The sequence below is a fragment of the Triticum urartu genome, chromosome 5A (assembly GCF_056163025.1).
Source record: "Triticum urartu cultivar PI428250 chromosome 5A, HENAU_Tu73, whole genome shotgun sequence".
NCBI classification, from domain to species: domain Eukaryota; kingdom Viridiplantae; phylum Streptophyta; class Magnoliopsida; order Poales; family Poaceae; genus Triticum; species Triticum urartu.
Window position 1 is genome coordinate 217,181,334 of NC_141877.1, and position 10,218 is coordinate 217,191,551.

Below are 10,218 nucleotides of genomic sequence, written 5' to 3' on the forward strand. Positions count from 1 at the left end.
GTTACCGTTACTTCCATACTACTTTGCTACTAAATACTTTGCTACATATATTAAGTCTTTCAGGTGTGGTTGAATTGAAAACTCAACTGCTAATACTTGAGAATATTCTTTGGATCCCCTTGTGTCGAATCAATAAATTTGGGTTGAATACTCTACCCTCGAAAACTGTTGCAATCCCCTATACTTGTGGGTTATCAGTATCTTCTATCGCGCATAGACCTTGTCACTCGATCTCCCTCCCATGTAGTCCCATCGCGATCTCTAGGGGATCTCTCTACGGCAAACATACACTCTCTCCTCCCCATGTATGCATTTTCTCCATACGTCTCTCTCGACCTCTCTGCCTTGTTTGTTAGGCCCCTCTTGGCCACGTGCTAGGGGTCTTTCTCTCTCGGTTGCAAACAACCACACACTATCTCCTCACCTCGCTTCCGTAGTCGAAGATGCATGTGTGATATGTTTGCATAAGACACACACGCTTTTTCTCTACTTTTATCATGTGTTGTCCATGTCTCTTTCACACACGCACACACACTTTTTTCAGTCACTCTTTCTATTTCACACACACTCTCTCTAGTTAGGTACTCTCTCACGTCCATAAGCATATGGATGTTTTGAGAAGTCAAACCTCGGAAAAGTTAGACCAGGTATATGTGGAGAAAAACATTTACATTTGGAACGATCATTAAATTCATCACAACATGTACTTACTTCATACTATCATTTATCTTTGGTATTGTAGATATAAGTAATTTCTTTATAAACTTGGTCAAAGTTTCAAAAGTTTGACTTTAAAAAAATGTTGGCACTACATTATCGAATGGAGGGAGTAGTTCTTTCTCTCTCTCTCTGCTATCTCTCATGGTCCTCCCCTCTCACTCGAACTCTCTATACCGACAGATTATACGCTCACTGTGTCAGCGTATAGCTCCGTATATTGTTTAGTTAACCGGTCAACTAGTCCACATGCTGCCTTGTCAGCTCGTGTTCTCTATCTTCATGTGCTGGCCCATGTGGCAGTGGGCAAAAATAAGTAAACTAGAGGCCCATATGACACGCGGTGAAGTAAACACAGTTGAAACCACTCGGGGTAGCACCCCGCATGCTAGTAAATTGAGGGCGCATTGAGGACACACTTATTCCGCGTGATGGATGCACTCACGCACAATTCACCACTACACGACCTCATGCACAGAAGAATGAACTCGCGCACACCCAGTAGGCCAGCACACAACACACACCAGCACACTGTACACCGGCATCACCGCCGGTTGACATGGACGGCGAGGCAACCAACAAGCAGAGGCGGCTCGAGCCAAAACCGCATCCGGCTAGCCTGGACTTCATCAGCAGCCTCCCCCACGACATGCTGCTCATCATCACCGGCCTCCTCCCCACCAAATCCGCCGTGCGGACTGCCCTACTCTCTTGGCGGTGGCGCCCCCTCTGGTGCCGCGTCCCCCTCAACCTCACCGTCGATAGCTGCCTCTGTGACGGGGATTGCAAACGCATGGCCGCAGTCTCCAAGATCCTTTCATCGCACCCTGGGCCAGCCAGATGGCTTGACATCCGCAGGTTCAGTACCAACTGCAAGGTCCAAGCCAAGTTCGACGAGTGGTTCTTATCCCCAGCCCTAGATCACCTCGAGGAGCTCAGCTTTGAAGTTGGACGATGTCGCTATCTGCCGCTGTCCGCGCTTCGCCTCACGCCAACGCTGCGCCGTGCCAGCTTCAGCTCCTACTATCTTCCCCAAATTAATGTCACGCCCGCCCTTCTTCTCCCTCAACTCAAGCAGCTCGACCTCTTCGACGTTGTCATCTCAAAGAAGGCTATGGAGCACCTGCTCCGCAGCTGTACTGCGCTCGAGTGCCTTTGTCTAGAGCAGATCCACGAGTTCATTAGCCTCCACATCACGTCGACGAATCTCCGATGGATTTATGTGTCTTCCTGGCCCCGCAACAAGACATCAATTGGGAAGATATCACTCCAGCTGTTCCACGTTATGGTCATGGAGAATGCGCCTTTACTTGAGAGATTGCTTGTATCTGATCTAGAAGGTCCAACAAAAATCAGGTTCATTGACGCGCCGAAATTGACAGCGTTGGTGTACTCATCTGCCAAATTCTCCGAACTCTTTATTGGATCCGTAATTGTTCAAGTACAACACTCATCTTCTTCTCCGTCTTCTTGAAATTCACATTTTTAAATTTCTTCTTGATGTATTTACGACCGTCTTCCAGAAAATGATTCCCACAAGATTGACCCAGACTATGCGCACAGTGAAGATCTTGGCAATAAAATCTATCAGCCCCAATCTGGATCAAGTTGTTGGATTCCTTAAATGCTTTCCGTGTACAGAGAAGCTACTCATCGAGGTGAAACTTCTTTCCTATTAGTAAACAATAATCACAACGTAGCTCAACTTTTTCGTAATTTTCCGAAATTACAATGACAAGTGTAGTGTTCAAAACTGCATCTACGCACTGCACTGAAAGAAATGTTTTTAGTTATTTTTCTCACGTGATCACCTGCATCGTTTTTTGTTGTACTACTATAGTAGCCTAGGCTAGTCATAGTGGAAAGTAACTTATACTAGTAACTCTATGGTTACCCTAAGAGCAAGTACTACCTCCGTCCTGGTTTACTCTTCCTATTTTGTAGTATCAAAATTTGACCATAGATTTAACTCACAAAATGTTAATGCATGTCACTAAAAATTATATCGTTGGATTCATATTTGAACATAATTTCAAATGGTATAATTTTTTGTGACATGCATTGGCATTTTCTTAGGTGTATGGTCAAACTTTTACACTAAATGTTAAGAAAGCTCTCCTGGTCGAGAGGTTCCTCAGGCATGATAAAATCCTCGTCGCCGAGGCTCACCTCATCCTCGGAGAGTGGAAGATAATTACTGTCCTCTGAATCTCCATGAATGGCCTGTTCGTCAGGGCTGACATGCCCATCTTCCCGTTGGTCCTGTTCGGAAGTTGCCTCAACGGGATCTTCATTGTCTTTGGCAACGTCCGGAGTGTTATCTTCTCTTGTGTCAGTGTTTCCGTCTTTGCTGCGGCGTGATTTAGATCAGCGCCGCTGACGCCGGCGTTTTGGTTGTATCTCAGGAGGTTTATCCTCAACTGGATCTTCCTTGTCATCGCCACTATTCTCTTTTGGTGCATCTACCATGTATACATCGTATGAGGAGGTGGTCGTCCATCGTCCAGTGAATGGTGGATTTTCAGCCCACTCCTCTCCAGCATCGTCGTCCATACCGTCGATGTCTTTGGAGCCGTAATCGAGCATGTTGGTTAAGTCTTTGACAATGGCTATTAAGTGGGTTGGGTGGGATGCGGAATTCTCCGTTGTCAGCGTCTAGTTCAAACCGGATATAACTCGGCTGATAGTCCCCCACTAAGGCAAGTGTTTTTAATGAGTTTAGCACGTCGCCTAAAGGCGAGTGCCGAAATATGTCCGCGAAGCTGAATTCGACGATCTATGCCTGATCAAGCTCGTCGTGCGTGGACGCACGTGGTTCAGAACTTGTAGCCGAAAATGGGTCCGAGGTTCCGGTGACACGGATCCCACTCGAGGTTGGGTCGGTGTGCGGCTCTAACGCTGCTGAGTCTGTGATTTCTGTGGTGGGGTTGAGCCTCCCGTCCTCGGATGGCGCAATCTGCTCCAGATCCAGGGCCAGAGCAGTTACAGGTGCTATCCCCTGGGCATGGTTCGATGACATATTTAAGTCATGTTCATCGTGGAGGCAGGGAGCGGCTGCCATGGTCTCGAATCCTTCGAAGATAAAGTCTCCGCGGATATCCGCGATGTAGTTCAAGCTTCCAAATCTGACCTGACGGCCAGGGGCGTAGCTATCAATCTTCCCTTGATGTCCATGCGAGTTGGCCCGCAGTGCGAAGCCACCAAATACGAAGATCTATCCGGGGAGGAAGGTTTCTCCCTGGACAACTTTGTTGTAGACGATTGACGGGGCCATCGAACCTCCTGATGATGACACAACGGAACTCTCGACGAAAGCACCAATGTCGGTGTCAAAATAGGCGGATCTCGGGTAGGGGGTCCCGAACTGTGCATCTGAGGTTGATGGTAACAGGAGACAGGGAACATAATGTTTACCTAGGTTCGGGCCCTCTCGATGGAGGTAAAACCCTATGTCTTGCTAGATTAATATTGATGAGTATGGGGGTTACAAGAGTTGATCTACCACAAGATCGTAATGGCTAAAACACTAGAAGTCTAGCCTATCTAATTATGATCGTCCCAATGAAATAAACCCTCCAGATTATATAGATGCCAGAGGGGACTAGGGTTGTACAAAGTCGGTTTCATAGAAAGGAAACAGTACATTCGAATGCCAAGCTTGCCGTCCATGCCAAGGAGAGTCCCATCCGGACATGGGTGGAAGTCTTCGGTCTTGTATCTTCATAGTCCATCAGTCCGGCCCACGTCCAACAGGCCAGACGCCCGAGGACCCCTTAGTCCAGGACTCCCTCAGTGGCCCTCCACTATGTAGGCCAAAACACATGCCAAATTCACTTGTGATGCATTTGGCATCGATGCCCCTCCATTGCTCACCTGGTACCCCAATCTGGATCACCTACTTTGCTCCGGTGCCAAATTAACCCACGCAATGAAAAAACACTTGCGTGGGAGAGAGAGAGGACTGAGGCAATAAAAAACACTTGTTTGGGAGAGTGAGAGGCTAGTGTAGTTGGTTTGATTGATTTGTTTATACATGTGGGTCTGTGTGCACAACGGTGCCAACTTTCTCACATTGCGAGAGTGGTGCCAAAATCTTTTGATTCGACATCGATGCATATTATGTGGCATACTTTTGAGAAATATGGCATCGGCCACATAGTGGAAGGCAACAAATGCCCAAGCTCTTCACGTGCTCCTAGGTAAATGAGATGAAAGAGAAAGAGAGAGAGTGAAAAATATCACTAGCTAGACAACCCTATCGTATGAGCGAATGATAACGGTACCTCTTGATGACATGGCAATCTTATACAACTAGCTGCTCTAATATGTTCTCTTCTTTCACAAATAAAAAAAGACTCGAAAGTGAAAAATGTGCTGCACTATAACAATCTCATCGAATGCCTTGATCTCCATCTTACAGAAATTGATTTGATTGACTACCGAGGAAGCACATCTGAGATTAAATTGGCTAGGTTCTTTGTTCCAGAGGCAAGTGTGCTCAATGTAATGACGTTTGGTGTTCTCTGGCGCAACAATGAATGGTGTGCTGATCACCGCAAGCGTCTAAGCCTAAATGACAAAGTCTCTGCAGAAGGTGAATTTGTTTTTGAAACATCAAGTGGCCAGAGACTCAAAAATTTATTTGCCCATTAGTGACTTGTCAGGGCGGTGGATTTTAGTTTGTATGATAATGCTGCATCCACCTAAAGTAGCGAAAGTTCTTATGTAAACTTCCTAGTAATTCCCTCTTCGTAGGAGCAGCATTACTTCTAACATTTGTAATATCAATTCGAAACTTATAATATTGCCGTGTCCTATTCCTGCGTTTTCAAAATCCTGTGAATCAAAGAGGTCCTAAGTTAGTGATGATTTTGTGCCAGCCATCTTTCACCAATAGTCGTCGGATATAGATCTGACACATACAAAACAAACTTCTCTAGTTTTGCAAAAAGATGCCCGCACTTGTTCCCTATTTACAAACAACTCCTTGTCTCTCACAATCAGCCTTATCTCCTCCCCACCACATCTAGAAGGCCATGGAAAAATCTGGCGTGATGGCCGCTGTCGGCGCCGTCCACCCCCAATCTTGGTGTTCCGTGCAATGCACGACATCTACGCACGGGAAATTATGTCGAACACAGCTAATTGTAAGCAAGCTAGCTCTACAGCCATGATGATAGTGACTCCAGACGGTGAGGCTGACTATGGTATGCCGAACGCAACGCCTATACTCAGGTGTCATCTCCGGCGCAGGGTTTTGTCACTTCACTGTGAGGAGCAGCACATAATAATTTGACCAACAGGTAGTACAGTACTACTACATTGGTAGTACTACTACTAGTACTAGCACCACCATCTGGATTTAGTAGTACTACCACGTCCATCTGGATTTAGTATTTGACTAGCAATAGCTAGTAATGCATGTCACAAAAAATGTACTACTCCCTCTGTAAATAAATACATGGTGTATTGTTTTATTCCTTCCGATAGATGGCTCAAATCTGAAGTCTCATCAATCAGACTACTATTTTACTCACCGAGCGCTCAGCTTTGTAAGCTACCAACAAAAAATTGCAATCAAAGATTGTACTCGCTCCGTACTAGTGCATTTGTCACATTACGAAAACCAAATAGTAATCCCAAAACTTTTAGGCGCAGGGCATTAACTACCCACCTCGTTCCCTGTTTTTTGCCACGAAAAAAGAAATCACCCAATACGAGACGTGGGGTGCGTATGCATCCAATGACTTGAGACTACTCCCTCCGTCTAGGTGTATAAGGCTGGTGATAGTGGGGAGTAACTTATACTAGTGTCATGTATATGACACTAGTCTAAGTTACTACCTTCATAGTGTAAAGTAACATAGTACTAGTATCATAGATGGCCTCATTTATTAGCTTGTAGACTCATCCTTTCTTGGGAAGCGCTATGTTACAATATCATATTATGTTACTCTAAACACCTCTCTCCTCATTAACTACATGCCACATAAGCAAAATTTTCTTGAAGTGCGCTATCTTACTACCTAAGTTACTCCCACTATGACTAGCCTAAGTCATCTTAGAGCAAGTGAAAAGAGGAGTGGGCTCTCATGCAAGAGCCTAGCTATATGCGGATTCCTAGGCCAATACGACAATAAATATGAAGAAAGAGAGAGAGAAGATGAGAAAAAGTAGTACTCTTATAGCCAGCCTTATACCTAACCTTATTGTATGAGTGTGACACGACCAATGTAATACCTGGTGTATCTTCAAATGTCGTCACCACTCAAGTCAAACCAACTAAAGAGATGACAAGCAAAGCAGAACTTGTACGAACAAATTTGGTGCATGCTACTGAAAAACATCGAGGCATTGATGGGCGAATGCGTTTGTTATGTGGCCCGGAATTAGTATTGTGTCGAGTTCAAGATCAACCTATATTGTTCCAGCCAAACGACTGAAACAAAAGTCGCAAATACAGCATGTATGGCAACAGAGGAAAGTGTGGAGCAGCCTTGATGTTTCTGATATATTATGCAAAGAACAGAGAAGAAGAAGTCGTGGACCCATGCATGGATTGACCCTTGAACAAGAAAACCAAGGACAGGAGCCGAAACTAGAGAAGATCATCCCCACGTTCAGAACTCCCCCTCAATGGATAAAGGCATGTTCGTTTCAATCCCATGGAATAAGGAACGCACGTTACGTGCTAGATAAATACATGCATGCTAATTAGCAAGAATATTATATTAGGAAGTTTCTTAAATAGTAGTTACGGTTGTGATTGGTTAGGATTTTTGTTTCTTATTCTAGTCCAAGTCTTGCACGACTTGTTTAGGTGTTAATTCTTTTTTTCCCTTTAGCGGAGCAGTCACGTGGAGATGGCTATTTATCACGGGCCACGGCCATTGTAACAGGGGAGATGAGTTGTGAGTTTTATTTTCGAGTATGAGATATACAGAAAAACGTTCGAGTTACGGGCAGCCATATCTTGTGTATTATCTGTGATTTTCCCATCGTGGAAATTTACTAGCGACGGAGGGTTGATCATCACATCGACGCCTACGTGCTGATCCGAGGAGGTCATTATTTTTATTTGTGTATTTTCGTACGCAGGTGAAAATTATCTTGAAGGTTGCGAGGAGGAACAAGAGGACGAACTGTTGATCAAGCAGCACCGTGAAAGATCGGGCCATCTACACGCGCGAATGAGCATCTCGCTAGTCCGTGCCTCATCAAGTGGTATTCAGAGCAAAGGTTAGTCACGGCGACTCAGTTTGCAATATCACCTACGGAGTCAAGCATCAACATGTTGAGCAGGAACGTATTGATGGAGGAGGAAGGCATTGGCGAGGTCACTCTTTTTCACACTCGTTGCGTCGTGAACGAACGACGTGTCAATCTGACGATCGATGAGAGTACCGCAGTCAATATGGTGAGCATGGAGGTGGTGAAAAAATTGGGGCTGAAGATGGCACCTCTTGAAAGGCCGTACATGCTGAAGTGGTTCAAAAGTGAAATCAAAATTACGCATCGGATTTTGCTATTTTTTGATCTGGGAAAATATTGTTGTGCAGAATTTTTTCACGTTTGTCCTGTGTCCATGGTGTCGTGCCATCTACTACTTGGTAATCCATGGTGAAAACGTGTTGGCGCTATTCGAAATTTCAAGAAGAATAATTACTCTCTATCATGGAAGGGCCAGCAGATTTATTTTATTCCTATGCCAGTGGATCTGTACACTGCAGATTGGAAAAGTCGTTTGCTTAAAAGAAGAGAAGAGCAAGAAGATATAAAGGAAGAAGACGATGCACCGACGAAGGGGCTGAATCTTTTGGTGGAGAAGGTGCAAGATGATAGTGGTGCAAAGGGGCAGCGGTGGAGTGTTTTTTAAACACAGTGCAATATCAAAAATCGTGCATGCAAGATGATAATTGATGGTGGCAGTTTTACCAATGCCATAAGTAAAGATCTCGTGCAGGCTTTGGATTTGTCCATGTGGCGGCACCCAAAACCGCACCATGTTGAGTGGCTTTACAATTCTGGAAAATTAAAAATTACACTTAAAGTACGTGTGACATTTGCTATTGGTGAATATATTGACAAAGTCGACTGCGATGTTGTGCCAATGGATGCGTGCCAGCTCTTGTTGGGAAGACCATGGCAGTATGACCATGACGCTGTGCATGCAGGTAAATCTAATACATATACATTCATGCACGATGGAAGACGACGCATGCTGAAACCAATGACGGACAGCGCAATAAAAACAGAGTTCCAATTTCCTGAGTCTAAAATCAAGCTTGAAATAGACTTGAAACCGAGGACGGTTTCGCTTCAAGGAAGGGAGGATGATACGACCAATGTAATACCCGGTTTATCTTCAAATGTCGTCACCACTCAAGTCAAACCAACTAAAGAGATGACAAGCAAAGCAAAACTTGTGCGAACAAATTTGGTGCATGCTACGGAAAAACATCGAGGCATTGATGGGCAAATGCGTTTGTTATGTGGCCCCAGAATTAGTATTGTGTCGAGTTCAAGATCAACCTATATTGTTCCAGCCAAATGACCGAAACAAAAGTCACAAATACAGCATGTATGGCAACGGAGGAAAGTGTGGAGCAGCCTTGATGTTTCTGATATATCGTGCAAAGAACAGAGAAGAAGAAGTCGTGAACCCATGCATGGATTGACCCTTGAACAAGAAAACCAAGGGCAGGAGCCGAAACTAGAGAAGATCATCCCCACGTTCAGAACTCCCCCTCAATGGATAAAGGCATGTTCGTTTCAATCTCATGGAATAAGGAACGCACGTTACGTGCTAGATAAATACATGCATGCTAATTAGCAAGAATATTATATTAGGAAGTTTCTTAAATAGTAGTTACGGTTGTGATTGGTTAGGATTTTTGTTTCTTATTCTAGTCCAAGTCTTGCACGACTTTTTTAGGTGTTAATTCTTTTTTTCCCTTTAGCGGAGCAGTCACGTGGAGATGGCTATTTATCACGGGCCACAGCCATTGTAACAGGGGAAATGAGTTGTGAGTTTTATTTTCGAGTATGAGATATACAGAAAAACGTTCGAGTTACGGGCGGCCATATCTTGTGTATTATCTGTGATTTTCCCATCGTGGAAATTTACTAGCGACGGAGGGTTGATCATCACATCGACGCCTACGTGCTGATCCGAGGAGGTCATTATTTTCGTTTGTGTATTTTCGTACGCAGGTGAAAATTATCTTGAAGGTTGCGAGGAGGAACAAGAGGACGAACTGTTGATCAAGCAGCACCGTGAAAGATCGGGCCATCTACACGCGCGAATTAGCATCTCGCTAGTCTGTGCCTCATCAGAGTGGCTACAAGTGATGGCTCTATATGACATGGCAACATCATATAGCCAGCAACTGGCTATACTATTAACCATGCTCTTAGGTTGTGCACCATGACCAAGACGAAGTGGAAAGCGATAGAAGTTAATGTCTTTTTGCTAATTAATAGGATTACATGCAATGAACT

General features: G+C 44.6%; 1 pseudogene; it reads left to right on the forward strand.

Annotated features, from left to right (window-relative positions):
- The first annotated feature begins 8,140 nt into the window (after positions 1–8,140).
- Positions 8,141–9,728, forward strand: LOC147970838 (uncharacterized; annotated as a pseudogene).
- The last annotated feature ends 490 nt before the right edge of the window (positions 9,729–10,218 follow it).